This window comes from Miniopterus natalensis, chromosome 15 (assembly GCF_054644295.1).
Source record: "Miniopterus natalensis isolate mMinNat1 chromosome 15, mMinNat1.hap1, whole genome shotgun sequence".
NCBI lineage: Eukaryota > Metazoa > Chordata > Mammalia > Chiroptera > Miniopteridae > Miniopterus > Miniopterus natalensis.
The window spans coordinates 29,724,431-29,740,303 of NC_142095.1; the positions used below are offsets into that span (position 1 = coordinate 29,724,431).

The following is a 15,873-nucleotide window of genomic DNA, read 5'->3' on the forward strand; positions in this document are numbered from 1 at the left end:
TTTGCCATTTCACTTCTCTGCTAATCCACTTAAATGTAAGATCTTAGTTGTTAAGGAACCATTTCCTGGATTTCTGCATTTTTATATTCCAGCAAACCAGGAGAGCCCTCCAGCGCAGCTCTGCTGGTGGAATGAGAGGCAGAAGTGATCTGTCCTCACTTGCATTATTTCCCAAACTGAGCTCCAAAGAACAGGTGTGATTTTATATATATATAAGTATGTATATATAAAGCTTTCTGGGGTCAGTCACATTTAGGGACTTCTTGGCTTAGCAAAGTTCAACAGATTTTTCTGGCACATGAATCTCGTAGCCTCTAAACAGTTAATGAATATTCTTCAAGAATCTGGGGTCCCTAGGGCCTCCCACAGCCCATTCATCTAGCCTTGGCTTGTCCCCTTGCTTTCAGGGAACAGACCTGGGCGCCTGACTGGGCTGGTGGGGTACTCACAGGAGTGTGGTCATTTGGGTCGGGGCTGGCTAGGGGGCCAGCTTAGCCAACAAGAAGAACCATCTCCTCCTGAGCCTGGGCTGGGCCATCTACTCCTCCTAGCACAGGCTGCCTGTGCACAGTTTCAGGGACACTGCATCCTGGAGAGGGGTGTGTGAGCAAGTGTGTCTGTGTGTGAGCTTGTGAGTGTGCACGAGTGCCTTAGCACCCCAGCTTTCCCTTCCCTGCTGGGTGTTGATGGGGCCCCTCCTAGCATGTATGAGTTGGGTGGTCACATCTGGAAGAAGACTTTGAGTCCTGTGTACAGTCACAACCTGACCAGATCTTTCCTTCTTTGCTTCCTCTCATTGTAATAGGTCCAGAACAACAGCCCTTTCTGAGGAGCCTCCAAACGTAAGTGGCATTGAGCTCTCCCCATAGCAATGGGTTTCACCAACGTGGCAGTGACCCAAGGGTGTGGCACACAGTAGCTTGGTGTTTCCTCCAGACTCTGAGAGGAGGAGACAGACCCAGGCCCCAGGACCTTGTCCACAGGTTGTCACCTCTGGGTAGCAGGTCCATAGCCCAGCTTGGCTACCTGTGTCAGTCTGTGCCATGGAGGCAGCCCTGCAAATGGGCCAAGCACTGATTCGGAGTCCTGGCCTAGCTCCCATCCTGGCTTTGCCACCAAGCAGTGCTGGGGGCTTCTGTGAGCTGATTCTGAGGATTGGGGTCAGACTCTCATGTGAGAGGGTGAGCCTCTGGCACAGACAGGATGCTCCAGGAATCGGGGCTGCTATCCCAGTTTTCTCTTCATTAAACTTTTTCTTTTAAAAAATTGAAAACCTTCAGAAAAGTTCCAAGAATATTATAGTGAGCTCGAGTATGCCCTTCACTTAGATTTTCCCATTGTCAACATGTGCCACTTTTGCTTCATCTCTTTCTCTATAAAAAATAGTCCCTTTAATATTCTCTTTTTTTTTTTTTTTTTGGCTGAGTCATTGGGGGTTTTGCAGTCAAGATGCCCCTTTACCCCTAACCCTTCATTCAGCACGTGTTTCGTAAGAGCGAGGCCATTCATTCTTTTGTGTAAGCACACATAATTATCAACCCCAGGACTTTTAATACTGACACAGTTCTGTTATCTAATCTACATACCTTAATGACATTTCGGTTTTGCTGATTGTATCCTGATATTTACAGAAGCTTTCCGCCCCCTTAGTTCCAGGATCATGACACTGTTTTTAAAAGGGGTTTAATGGGGCAGGAACCTGACTCAGTCACTTTTCTGCAGATGTCTTCTTTACCTTGGTGTGGGGGCTTTCAAAGTCTTTTAGTGTGACACTCGGTAAGTAATGCATTTTACGACAGGATGCCGCATGTGCTCACACACGCACACACGCATGAAACTGAAACCACAGTTTCAGAAATAATAACTCATGTCCTCACCATCTACGGGGCTCTGGTTTCTTGTGTAAAAACGATAGCCCTGACCCTCTTAAGTTGATTTCATAACCCACTAGTAGATTCTGCTCTGGAATTGGAAAATCCTGGCTCCCTGGGCAGTCATTTCTCCTGGCGGGGGTGGGGGTGGGGAGGGGAGGTAAATGCCCCTGACCAAGCTCCTATTGGCCCAGGGTTGGGTTTTGGTTGATTTGGGGTCACCTAGGAAGCCAGGACTAGGAAAAAAGGCCCAAAGCCCTTTTGCCTGCTGCTGCCAGTGGTGGTCCTGATACTGTACTTTCAGAAAGACCCCCCCAACTCCGGGTGCTCTGTCACAGTCCACTTGACCCCATGGAGACCTGTTCTTCATGCTGTGACATTAGATGTGGACCATCACAGTTATATCTCTAGTGGCTCAGGACACCTCCCTGACCAGCTGCCAAGTAGGCATGGAGTCGTCCCACTCCGTGTCACCTCCAGAGTCATCTCCATAAACATTGTAAATGTCAATAAGAAGACTAGCTAACATTTACCTCTTTAAGGGCATGCTGCATATGGCGCTGAGAGGTTTAGCGTACACTAGCGCATTTTATCCTATAGCGCTCCTGCGACTGGAGTGCTGTCATTTTTGTAAAAATGACAGGTAACACTCATTGAGTGCTTATCCGGATCAGGCACTGCTAGGCACTTTACAGGCTCATGCGACCTTCAGAGTAGTCCTGTGAGGTGGGCGCCAATACGATCTCCCTATACAGATAGGGTAGCTGAGGCTTAGAGAGGTGAATTGACTCCCCCCAAGGTCACATAGCTAGGAAGGATTTGAACCCGGTTGAGCTGATCCTAGTGCCAACATCATCTGGCACTGCCTTCCCCTTTCCCTCCCCCAAACTGGGAGCAGACTCCCACTTTGGCCTCTTCCTGAGGCCCAGCCCTGGTTAATGAGTAGCCCAGGGCAGCTGGAAGCCAGGTGCCTGCTGTTGAGAAGCTGGAATGTGAGTTTTGCTTTCAGATAAAGAGAATATTGTGCTAGGGGCTGGCCCCCACCCGGGTTGGTGACTTTATAGGAAATGAACAGATAGAAGTCAGCCACTGCTCTTCTCTTCCAAGGCTTGCTGACCCATCAACACTGGATGGGAGCTCATTTTACAGGAGAGGCAGTTGAGCCTTAACAGGTGGGTTTGCTCTCAGGCCAGTCTGATGCCTCCTCCAAGCAGCCCTCCTGGGTTTACATTTGACCTGACAGGCAATGGGATTTAGAGGAGGTTGTCTTTAGAAAACAGAAGCTGTCATCCTTGAAGTCTGAGCACTACTGGGTTGCAGCCCTCCTTGCTGTGACCTCCAGGTTCCCATTGGAGAAAAGGACCGATAATCACTTAGGAGCCTTCTCACAGGGTTGTGCGCAGCTGGGGGGAGATGATGTATGGATGTTTGTCAGTTATTCAGCAGACTCTGAGTTATTAATGAACCATCCAAAATACTTATTCCTGACCGGGCAACCCATGCAGTGGAAAGTCCAAGGAGGCGGAGAGTCAGAAAGTTCCGGGTTCAAATCCTGGCTCTACCCTGTGCCAGCTGTGTGACCTTGAGGGGAGGGTCACTGAATTTCTGAGCCTCAGATTCCCTACCTCTAAACTGTAACATGGAAAAATAACAGCACCCAGGAGGATTAGAAAACAGTGAGTGTGGGATCAGGGGTAACTGTGAGTTTGTCATCACAGTGGAATTTTGAATCACTGAACAGCCTAGCAAAATCAGTTCCAAGAACCCCAATACATTTTCACATTTAATCTCCCTGGCAGGATTCCCTAGACTGGAGCAGCCCCCATCCCCACCCCTACCTCACCCCAGCTGAAAATCAGATCCACCCTCCTGGGTATCTGGGGTAATTTTAGCAAGAGGGAAACATGTCTGGACTTGTCATGAGAATTCCCAGGGGGCCTTCCCCCTACTCTTCCAGGTTGTAAGCTGGCAGGGAAAGACTGTTATATATCAAGACCTATGACTGGCTGGTGTGGCTCAGCGGCTGATCATCAACCTAGGATCCAAGAGATTGAAGTTTGATTCCTGGTCAGGGCACATGCCTGGGTTGTGGGCTCGATCCCCAGTGGGGGGACGTGCAGGAGGCAGCCAATCAATGACACTCTCATCATTGATGTTTCTATCTCTCTTTCCCTCTCCCTTCCTCTCTGAAATCTATAAAGATATATTAAAAAAAAAGAAAAAAGACCTGTGACCCATTAAAAGCTTCAAAGTCAGCACTAGCTACCTGTAAAGGCCAAGGCAATGAGAATGGTATTTATTGTTTGTTATCTGATTTAAAAATTGAGATGTATTTGACAGAAAAACACTGTGTAAGCTTAAGGTGCACACATTAATTTGATACCTTTGATACATTGCAGTATTGATTGCCATTATACCGTTAGCTAATACTTTCATTGTGTCATATAATTATCATTTTTTCTAGTTTTGGGAAATAATATCTTTAATGCATAAAATTTGGAGAGCACAGAAAAGTCAAAAGAAGAAAATAAAGTTTATCCCAATTTCCACCATCCAGAGATAGCTGTTGGCTGGGAGAATGGCACCAGGTGTTAGACCGGTGGAGTCAGACTGGACCTCTATTCAGCAACCGTGGTACTTGAATTCTGACTAAGAAAGAATTCAGAGCCAAGACTCAACTATAAGAGAAAGTTTATTTAGAAAGTCACAGAAGTAGAAGAAGTGAGCCAGCTGAGCTGTATGGGCTCAGGGAGCAAGTTACAAAGGCGAAAGAAGAGCCCTTGGAGCTTAGGAGAGAGAGACAAGGAAAACTCACCTCGGGGAAAGGGGTGGCGAAAGGTGCAGGTGTGGTTCATAGATAGAGCTGTGCTGGGTGCTTCTAAGGACTTTTAAGGGTTGGGATTTTAGGGGAGATCCCAGGAGAGGATCCCAGTGGAATACTCATCCGCTTTCCCGGTGTGTCCTTTCAGGGTCGTGGTCTCCACTGATTGGCTGGCACCAGGGCAGGGGTAATTATTCAATGCAGCTGGTCCTGAAGTCTGCCATGGCATTGATTGTCTGGTTTCACTGCTTTTCTGGGCCTGGAGCTGAAACAAAACTGAGGCCTAGATGTTATCCCTAGGGTTTAATGCTTAAGGGAGTGGGCATGCAAGGGCCCTCATGGGAGTCACATGAGGCCACTCTTTAGCCCCTGTTCCTCCCCCAAGGGGTCTTCGGCTTGACTAGTGACATTCCAGGGGAGGAAAGGTCAGGGGAGGGTCCAAACCATATGACCAGCTATATGCCAAGGGAGGAAAGGTTACCATGGGCTGAGGTCCTAGTTTTCCCAGTTTTGTCTGTTGCTAGGCACCCCGGGGCTTTCACCCTTGTGACCTTCTGTACCTGGCCCACCGTCTTTGCCCTGCTCATGTCTGTTTGCCTACCATTTAGCCATGTGTTATTTAAAAATTTTAAATTTTCTTTCAAAATTGAACTCTCAGGGTGGCTATGTTTAGCAGCCAACCCTGTCCCCCTCATATATTTCTGAGCATTTTTCTGGGTCTTGGGCCTTCTAAGTGAGGGGTCTACAGACTTTTGAGGGGTTGAATAGTGTGTATTTTGTGCATGGGCCGTGTGTTCTCACCTCTGCTATTGTAGCTAGAATGCAAAGCCAGTATGCAAACGATGGGTGTAGCTTTGTGTCAACAAAACTTTATTTACAAAAACAAAAATGTTGGATCTGGCCAAGGGGCCGAAGTTTGTTGACTCCTTGTTCAGATTGGTTTTCATTTGTTGGGTAAACCATCATTTATTTAATTAATGCCCTACTGATGAGGGATCGGCCTTTTCACAGTTTCTCTTTCTAAACCACTCTGCTGTGAACATCTTGTTTTCCATTCTATTTTTAATTGTGGTAAAATACACATAACATAAAATTTGCCATCCTAACCATTTTTAAGTCTACAGTTTGGCAGTGTTAAGTATATTCACAGCGTTGTGCAACCAAACTCCGGAACTTTTTCGTCTTGCAAAACCAAATGCAGTGAACATATTACACATGGGTCTGGTCAGCAAATTGGAGTTGCTAGCCTAAAGGGGCCGTGCATTTTTAAGATGCTGGGCACAATGTCACCAAAATTTTGACCTTCCAGAAGTTACCCTAAATGACAGCCCTCAGGCATCAAGAGGAAGTGGTGGCACCTCCCTTGGAGGTCCCTGCCTTCAGGGCTTTAGGGAGCCAAGCATGTAAAACTATCCACCCCAGACAAGTAGCTCTCAATCTGCTAGCCTCCCTCATTTGAGGAAGAAAATAAAAACTCAGTAAACAAGAAATACTATGAATAGACTAGAGGTTGATAAACACACCCTTTAGAGAGAGGAGAGCTGTGGTTATGATCTTAGTTCAGCTGTCCAGTGAGTCTGGGTGTAAATGTCATTTGGGCTCTACCTTACTGTGTGACTCAGGTCATGTCAATTAACCTCTCTGGGCCCGAGTCCTCTGCCAAAGGAGACATACAGAGTGATGTAGAATCTCCCTTCTCTGGCTGTTCTGAGAATCAGGGAAGAAAAACTATGTAAGTTCTCAGTACAGTGATGGACACATAGCAATTACTCAATAAATGGTAGTTATTATAATTGCTATTCGTATTGCTACCATTACTGTAATTACTTCTGACACCTCTAGCTCAGCGTAGTCTGAATATATGGACAATAATAGCATGAATAGCCCTTTGCAATTCTCAAAAAAGTTTTCCATCTCTAATACTTATATTATCTTACATAGTTATTACTGTCCCCACGTAACAGGTGAGAAATGTGAGGCTCGAGAGGACAGTGGCCAACTTTAGGTCAGCCACACTTCTTTGGCTTGTAGTCTTCTACACAGCAGCTGTTGAGAGATGGGGCCTCTGGATGACAGGGCCTCTGGATGACAGGGTAGTCTGGAGCCGCCCTTTCTGGTTGCACCTGTGTCAGGAAAGCTTGGGTCTCAGGTGGAGAGAAGATTCCTTGGGTGTATCCTCCTGTCTTGGGATCAGCCAGGGACTTCTTCAAGGAAAGGGATTACAATTCTAATATGTGGGGGGTTCCTACACCACCAAGCAATTCTCCCACACCAGCTCGGTGTCCTATCATTCAACTAAATTATGACACCATCTACCTGGCGATAGTGTCAGATTCCACAGATTAGGGGCTTAGTTCCACAAGTTTGCCTCCCCCCCGTTCACATGCCATTGCAAGTCCAGGTTATCACCTGTGCTTCTGACCAACTGGCTATAGATTGGAGGTTCCCATGACCTCCTCCTTGAGTTCCATTAATTTGCTAGAGTGACTCACAGAATTCAGAGAAACATTTTACTTACTAGATCACTGGCTTATTAGAAAAGGATATAACTCAGGAAGAGCAGGATGGAAGGGATGCATATGGCAAGGTCTGGGGAAGGAGCACAGAGCATCCATGCTCTCCAAGCATGCCACTTGCTCAGAATCACCAACCCAGAAGCTGTTGGAACCCATCTTTTTGGTTTCTTACTGAGGCTTCATAGCATAGGCATGGCAGATTAAATCATTAGCCATTAGCTGTTGGTTCAACCTCCAGCTCCTCTCCCTTCCCTGGAAGTCCTGTGGGTGGGACTGAAAGTTCTAACCCTCTAATCACATGGTTGGTTCTCCAGGCAGCCAGCCCCCATCTCAGGCCCCATTCTAAAGGTCAGCTTATTAACATAACAAAAGACACCTTTGTCATCTCATCAGAGGAAATTTCCTGGGTTTTAGGAGCTCTGTGCCAGAAATAGGGATGAAGATTAAATATATATTTCTTGTTATAAATTACACCATCACAGAGGTGTTTTTCAGAAGCTGACAGGGCCTTTCAGAGACCAGAGTGTCCCACCATGGTGAAACCTGAGAGAAGTTTCTGGAACATATTCCCATCTGTGTCCAGAAACCCAGGCTCACAAAAGTAGGAGCCTCCGGGATCCCTGGCGCTGCAGATAGCCTCTGGGCCTGGGGAGCTGGCTCACCCCGGCACCCATGAGGGAGGGGACCCTCAATCATGCCAATGTAAGAATGTCCAAAGTTGTAAAGAATTTATATAAGATTTTATTTGAGCCAAATTGTTATCAGCGCTGGGAAGCAAATCTCAAATGCTCCTGAGAAGGGCAGTTCTGCAGTTACTTTTATGCATTTGGAATTAAGGATGGACCAAAGTGGGAGAAAGCAAGGTACTGAGCAGGTAAGATTGTGTGTTCCCTTGAAGGTGATTACATCTTTGACGGGTCTGGAAAAGAGGATTACTTCTGGCATTTCAAAGGTGTGTTAACAATGGACAGGGCTTGCTTAAAAACCTTCTACTAAAGTTATAGGCCTGGGTTGTGAATGGATGATCAGAGCACTCTATGAGGTTACTTTCCATAGAATCTCTTTTTTGTTCACAATCTGTGTTCAGACCCAGCAAGGGAAGGTCCCTAGAGCCTTTCACAACATCTGGTGTGCTCACCTGAAACATAGGTCTGGAATCCTTTCCCCAGGGTAGCTGCTAGTGCAGCAGTGCTGAATCTCGGATGTGAAACTCAGCTTTGCATGCAGGAACTGGGTGCCCTGGTGTGAGGAGTCTCCCTCCCTGAGCTGGGTGTTTACTATAAAACGGACAACAGTGCTTGGGTCTCCCCCAACACCCCTCTGTGTGTGCTTAGAAAAAGGGCTGGCCCCCTCCGCAGCCTGGCAGCTCAGTGGCATACCTCTGTGGGGCCCTCTGTATCGACATCTCAGCTTCCAAAAATCACTTCTCACCCTCCTGCCTTTGTCCCTAGCAACAGCCATGGGTAGTTTTGGGTCATCTGCTCCTCTGCTCCTTTGCCCCTCGTTTTCAGCCCTGACTCGGCTCCCGCTTCACCTTGCACATTTGAGGGTGCTCTCATCCCCAAATCCTCCCATCTTCTCACCTCGTCCCTGAGCTCTTGCTCTGCGGGGTCCCACCAGGGCTGTTGTGTTGCCACAGTGAGGGGGATATGGTTCTTATTTATATTTTCAGGGCTGAAAGGTGCTGTGCTTCTCTGCTTGTCTTGCTGGCCCCCTAGTTTCTTCTGGGTATCCTGCCCACCCTGACCATCTCTCAAACATGAGATCTTTCTCTTGTTCATTAAGATACTGGGGCCCAGAGAGAGACTGGGTTCTGATGAGGAATCTAAGGCTGGGTCCCGATAGTAGGAAGGATGCCGTGGTCCAGTAGCAGTGCCTGTCAAGGGGCAGGCTGGGAGAATGTGGAATGGGATGGTCTACGTGATATGACGCCCTTGGCTGTGGACACCTGCTTTGGAAAATATATGGAAACAGAGGAGCCAAGAGGATGGTGAAAGGTCTGTGCAGCCACCAGGGAGAGGCCTTGTCTGGGTGGGAAGGAGATGCCTACGTGAGTGTGTGGTCTTAAGTCCCCCGCACTTCATTTGTATTTCGGTGGAGGTTTTCAGACCAGGCAGCTAGAGTTTTCGATTCCTCTCATTTCCTGGGGCTCATATTTTGTGCCGACTTTGGGGGTGGGTAACACATGGGGACATGGGAGATTGGGTTGCCAGATAAAATGCAAGGCTCCCAGTTAAATTCAAATTTCAGATAAACAATGCGTCATGTTTTTAGTCTAAGTATGTCCCGTGCAGTATTTGCTAAATCTGACAAGTTTACCTCTGCAGCCTCATTTATCCAACAGCCCAGGGAGGTCACTCCCACGGAAACTATGACGAACTACTTCTTGAAGTTTCAGATTGTCCCCATGAATCTAGTTACAGTGGCTGTCGCCCGGCTCTGACCCTCTTTGCTGTGAGACTCTGAGACCCTGCTGCCTCCGTCTCCTCCTGCAGGCACCAGAGGGTCAGCCTCGTTTATTTACGAAGCCCAGTTCTGACGCAGAGATGCTTACTGAGCACCTACCATGGCCCAGAACTTAACTCATCTGAGCCGAGAGGATGTTCTCCACTTTGTGGATAAAGAAGCCGGGCTCAGAGAGGTGCCCAGTAATGCCATTGCGGCCACAGAGTAGGAGACAGGCCTGGTGGGCTTTCGGGCTCCCGTCCTCTCCTTCCCTGGGGTGCTACCCAGGAGGCCCTGCTGCCCTTCCTGGTGTATTCCTTCCAGACCCTCTCCTGTCCCCTGATGATCTCACACCTAAATGAACTGAGTCATTTATTCATTTACTCAGTTTTTATTGAGCTCCCCTTGTATACCAGGCACAGTGCTGGGAGGTGGGAATAGAATAGGGAACAAGGCAGGAAGGGAGAGACATAAATGATTACATAAACCATTATTCGGTTGCAAAGCGGGACAGGGTCCCCCCCAAATAATCAGTGTGTGTAACCAGGAGACAGCCTTGTTCAGGGTGGAGGAGGGAAGTGGTCTGGGAATGGAGCCCCCCTCTCCTTCTCATGATCCTGTCTCCCTCCTCCTTCCCATCCATCCTTCCTTATAATGAGCCTCCAGAGGCTCAGAGAGGTGTAGTGACCTGCCCAAGGTCACACAGCACCTTGAGATGTCAGGCCTCTGCTCCTCTCAGATCCACCCTTCCCGTCCTGGCACTCTCTACAGAAGAGTCCCTGCTCTGCTGCTTCCTGGCTATGTGACCTCCGTCAAGTCCCATCTCTTGCTGGATCTCAATTGCCCCATCTGCAAAATGGGGAGACTGTGATGCCCACTGGGTTAACTGGCACATATAGGAGGAAGCAATTTGGTATATTAAAAAGCTTGATGCAGATATTTCTTATTAATGTGTCTTATTATTAATGGCCATAATAAAGTGCTTTCAGGGATAATTCAGTCACATTAAACAGTCCAGAGAGTCAGCAAAGCCTCTCTCCCTAAAAGACAAAACTTGAAAAGCCGAAGCTCTTGAAGGTGCCCTGGGCTGGGGCTTGGTGGTGGGGTTGCTTTTGGGCACTGATTCCTCCACATCTGTGACCTCCTCTGGGCCAGCTGATCTCTGTGTGGCCAGGCCTGAAAGTGTCACAGCTGAGCACTGGGCCTGCTTGGGTACAGCTGGGGGAAGGGTTGCCCCCAACTTTTTGAAAAAATAAAGAATTTTACAGTCTAATGGGTGAGACTAATATGTGAACATATAAATTACATTAAAATTTGGTGAGTTTTTATTTCAGTTGTATTGAGAAATAATCTACATACGTCACTGTGTAAGTTGGAGATGTACAGCATGTTCATTTGATTTACATAGACTGAAATGATTACCACATAGGTTAGTTAACATCCATCATGTCATATAGATACAGTAGCCCCTACATTTTAAGGTCACAGGTTGCAGACCTTTTGTTTTCCCTGTGGCCTTTCCAATCCATTCGAGAAATTCAGTTTCACACCCCTTTCCAGCCCGGCTGAGTTGGGGAAAGGCCTACTGCAAATTATTTGATGTCAGGGGAAGTTTGGGGAAAACCTTTAAACATCTGAAAACTGAGAATTGAAAGTCTGTTCATTCTGTCATCAAAGAGTTGTGGACTTTTCCTGTGGCTCAGGTTCTGGCAGGGTCCTGGTGACCCAGAGATGAGTGAATCTCACTCTGTCCAGTCTGGGAACTCCCAGGCAAGCTGGGAGACAAATCGGGTATCCATTGGTGGGCACGGCCTCTTGAAGATGCTTTGGGAACACAGAGTTTGAAAATCTTTCTCAGAGGCCTTGAGTAGGCAGGCTCATGCCAGGTGGGCACAAGATCAGAAGGGCCTTACTGGTAGAGAAACCGCCCATGAAAAGGCAGGGCAGAGTGAAAGTGTGGAGTGGGAGCTCCCTGGGCCATAAGGGGGTGGTATGGCTGGGTGTTCCATTCTGGGGAAAGGAGAGGAGCTGGACAGAGTTGTCTAGCCTGCTGACCCCAAGTGCCCTGCTGAGTGGTTGGTCTTGATTCACTTTGGAGAACCAGCCTAAAACCAGAAGTCCTTATTTAATTCTTCCAGGTGCCCTTAAAGGTATTGACTGTTTCGTTGTTTTGACTACTAGCTCAGGAAGAAAAACAAAGCCCAGCCCTCACCCAAACACACTTGTAGGAGAATCATAGGCACAGTCAGTGGTCCCAGGAGGAAACCCACTCTAATGAGATGTCTAACCTAGTTTTGCTGACTCACGTGGTTTTGGGAGCATATGAAGTGCCTTGGGAGGGGACAGCAGTGCCAGCAAACTGGCTGCTTGTTTGACACAAAACACCAATGGAGCTGTTTATTTGGTATTTTCCCTGCCATACAGAACAGTTTTTGTCTGCCTTTCTCAGCACTGGGTGACTCTGAGAAGGGGTCTAGTCAGCGTTCATTAACTACATGAAATGAAAGGTGGCCCATCTTTTCTGTTCAGGGCCGTATTGTTTCTCCTTGGAGCAAATCCGATCCTGTATTGAGGCACTTCCTTGTAACTTCCTTTGTGTAATTCGAGGTGCCTCATTTTAAAGGTGATGCAACTGAGGCCCCAGGGGAAATGACATTCCTGAGGCCAGTACTTCTTACAGCTGGCAAATGGCAGAGTTAGGTTCGAACTAAAATCTTTTATGGTGACACAGCACAGGCAAAAGTGGAACTAGGCAGAGAGTATTTGGGGATCAGAGTCTCAAGGTATGGAGGGTGCCTGTTGGGGAATTCAGAGAACAAAGCTGGAGAGGCCAATTAGGGTTCCTCCTCTTCAGTGACAGTATTGGGCAGGAATTATTTAGAGCTTGGCCATCTGGGGGTCAGCTGGAACTGATTGAACAAATATAGATAAGTCAATTAAAAAGGGCGGATTTCTCAACTGTTTATAGTTGTGGCCTAAACCTCAGGTATCCTTGCCCTCAAGCAGTAAAAGGAGACTTTTTCTGATTGCTGGCTATCTATAGGATGAGTAAGCTGATTAAGTCCTGGTTGGGACACTTTATTGGGAGGATCAGGGTGAGAGAAAGCTCAGGGGAGGTGTGGGGGTGGGCGATGTTCTCAGGGCCAAGAGGGAGTAAGGTGGACCCGGGCAGTTACATTTCCAGAAATGTCATGGGCTTGGAGACAGAACCCCTGGATTCCACCCTTTCCTTCATCAATTATTTGAGATTAGCCACATATCTACGTAATTGCTCTGGGAGGGCTGAATTTAAATAGTTAAAAGTTCTTCCTGACCGGAGAGACCACTATTAGTCATCCCAGCAGGTATACATAATTAAATGGGAAGATTCTCTGTAAAGCACTTAGTACAAAGCCTCAGCTAAGTGGATGTTGTGGTGGCTACTATTCTGTGGTTGATACTGGCTGCAGCCCAGTCCTTGAAGAAGCGAAAATACCAGTGATCTGGACCCATCAAGAGACGTGAATTCTAATCCAGCTGGTTAATTTGCAAAATGACACTCCTGCCTCCTGCCAGTCTCAGTTTCTTTCTGTGTCAGGTGAAAAGGGGGACTTCTGGTATAAAAGCCAGGAAATGTCCCAAAACCCAGTGGCTGAGAACCGAGGACTCTGGAGCCCTGCCTCTTACTGGCTGTGCAACCTTGGTCAAGTCACTCAACCTTTCTGAACCTCATAGGGTAAGGTCCCTCATCTCATAGAGTGGTTGGTAAGGACTGGATAAACTATTGCACCCAAATGCCAGACATTGAGCCTGGCACACATGGGTGCTTAGCCCAGGGAGCTGACATTTCTCTCTGTAACTGGCCATGCAGTTGGAGGATTTTCTGTACATTTAAGGCATTTCAAGTGTGCTTTTTGTCCTAGCAGACTCTGAAAATGCTATGAGGTCTCATTACCTTGGACTAATTATAGGAGAAAAGTGAGCAGCCATAATCAGTAGTTTAAAGAAATAAAAATATTTAGCACAATTTAAAAAATTACTATCAGCTAGAATTATACCGAGTGCCCAGCAAAGTGCCAGGCACACAGTGTTAGCTGTAATTATTGTTTCCAGGATTTAAGAACAGTTAGAATAGAACCAAGGGTTGCTATGACAACGGCAGTCCAGGGTCCTCATTTGCTGTCTTCTGGGCGGAGGCCTGCCCCTTGCCCTAGAGCACCCTGTGATGCAGATTTGAGCACAGGAGGAAGACTGAGGTTTGCAGCTGAGTAATAAGCAACTTGTTCAGTTGGGAGAGGGGCAGGAGTGGTTAGGGAATGGCTTCCTGGAGGAGTTGGCATTTGAAGATGAGAAGAGCCGGGATGTGCATTCCAGGGCCTGGAACCACCTGTGAAAATGCACTGAGCTGTGAAAGCCCACAGCCTCCCAGGCAGTGGTGTATAGAGACAGTGAGTTCTGTGATTGGGAACCCTCTCTGGCTTTAGTTTCTGCTAAGGGACATTTCTAATCAGGGGCATTTTTCTGGAGATCGCAGCCTCTGGGCATCTGGGCTGTGAGGGAAGGGGCATTGTGACCTCATGAGCAAATATTCTGAGGCCCAGAGTCGAGGTGCTGGGCATCTTCTTTTCCTTGCAGGTCTTTGATGTGCCCCATTTGCCAGTGCCCAGCATAAGTCACTTTTGCTTGTCCACCTGTGTCCCTGGCTGCTCATGGAACCTCTGTGCCCTTAGAGAACCACACCAGGCTTGCCTTCTATGATTCAAGCTTGTAAGGTCTCTAACAGCTGCAGTTACCTAGGAAACAGTGTTCAGGGAGTCTGCCTGGATGGGAGAGGGAGCAGGGGACAAATGTGGGAGCCCTTAAGTGCTTCTGAGTTCTGACCTGAGTGGGCCTGCTGGGGGCCTGGTGGGAACAAGGTCTTTCTTAGAGGCATCCAGCTCAGAGTAGGTCATGGCTCCCCGTGCTGGGAACCGCTTGCCCGGGTTGCCCACCCCAGACCATCAGTGGGACCCCTGTCCAAATCTTTACTTGATGGAGCCTCTCAGCCCCTGAATTGACTGAAGATGGGTTGCTGGGTGACCAGGAAGGGCATTCTCTTGGGGTCATGGACCTCCTTGGGATTTGGGGCTCTAATTTCCCTGGGCCTGGAAAAGAGCTCCACAAATAAGTAAGGAGTTGAGTTGGTCCTAAGCATCCAAAGTTGGAGCAGGCTGGAAAGGGAACTGGAGTGCAGAGTCCAGAATTGAAACACTGGAGACTTAAGCTCTTAGACTTAGCCCTCAGTTTTCCCACCTGTAAAATGGGCACATTAGACCAGATGATGGTATTGAATTTCATGAACTAGTACACATTCAAAAAACAAACTGGGGTTGAGGAGTGGAATGGCCTACCCTCAGGCTGGTAAACTTTATATTTTACCACTTAATGCAATTTTTAAAAAGATACCATCTGCTCTCATTATGATGCTATGAAAGAAATGACATTTTTAATACCCCCAAAAAAGTAGGAAGACTGCAATGTTATCAGTTAAGGCTAATTGGGTTTCAGAAGAGTACCCAGGCAGCCCCCCACCATGGGCCTGGACTCCATACCCTTAGCTTTCTCATTGCACTTGGAGCTGGTGAAAGTTCACCCAGGTTGGCAGAAGCTTGGCACTGGACAGCCATGGGATAAAGCTCTGGAATGCTCTCAGAGCAACCACAATGATGACTGCTGTCTTGCCTTCCTAGTAGTAGGCACTTCTCTTCTGAGATTTGGTCCAGTGTGAATAGATGTTTGCCCTCAGATATAACATCCTAATATGCACCTGTCTGTGTGCCTGGCTCTATGCTGAATGGTTTACTTGTATCAGTTCATGTGATCACTCTTCTGCCCTGGGAGGTTGATGCTACTATCACCTGCATTTTCAGCTGAGGAAACTGAGGCATAGTAAGTAGGCTGCCTAGAGTCTTGCAGCAGAGCCAGGATTTGATCCCTAGCAGCCTCACTCTAGAGCTTCCTGGCAAGCTCCCTCACCTTCAGTCCTCCGTCTCCTTATCTGTGAACTCTGGGCATGGGATCCTGCCCTTCTATGTCATTCAGTAATGGCCCGGTGAGGGGTCTCAGGCCAGGCACCTCTGGGGTTTTGAGGCTGTCAGGAGTAGTTGAGGGGTCACAGTATCTGATTCCTGCAGCTGCAGCCACCCTGGGGGACACCAGTGAGGCCACCTTCCTCTCCTGAAGGTTTTCTTCCCAGAGTCTC

General features: G+C 47.8%; 1 protein-coding gene across 1 annotated transcript in view; it reads left to right on the forward strand.

The window, feature by feature from the left end:
- SLC6A6 (solute carrier family 6 member 6) overlaps window positions 1-15,873 on the forward strand; it is an 81,938-nt gene that overhangs the window by 10,883 nt on the left and 55,182 nt on the right. The window contains exon 2 of the mRNA XM_016209878.2: window positions 806-842. The gene's annotated coding sequence lies outside the window, so the exon portion shown is untranslated. The remainder of the gene's footprint in view (window positions 1-805; window positions 843-15,873) is intronic.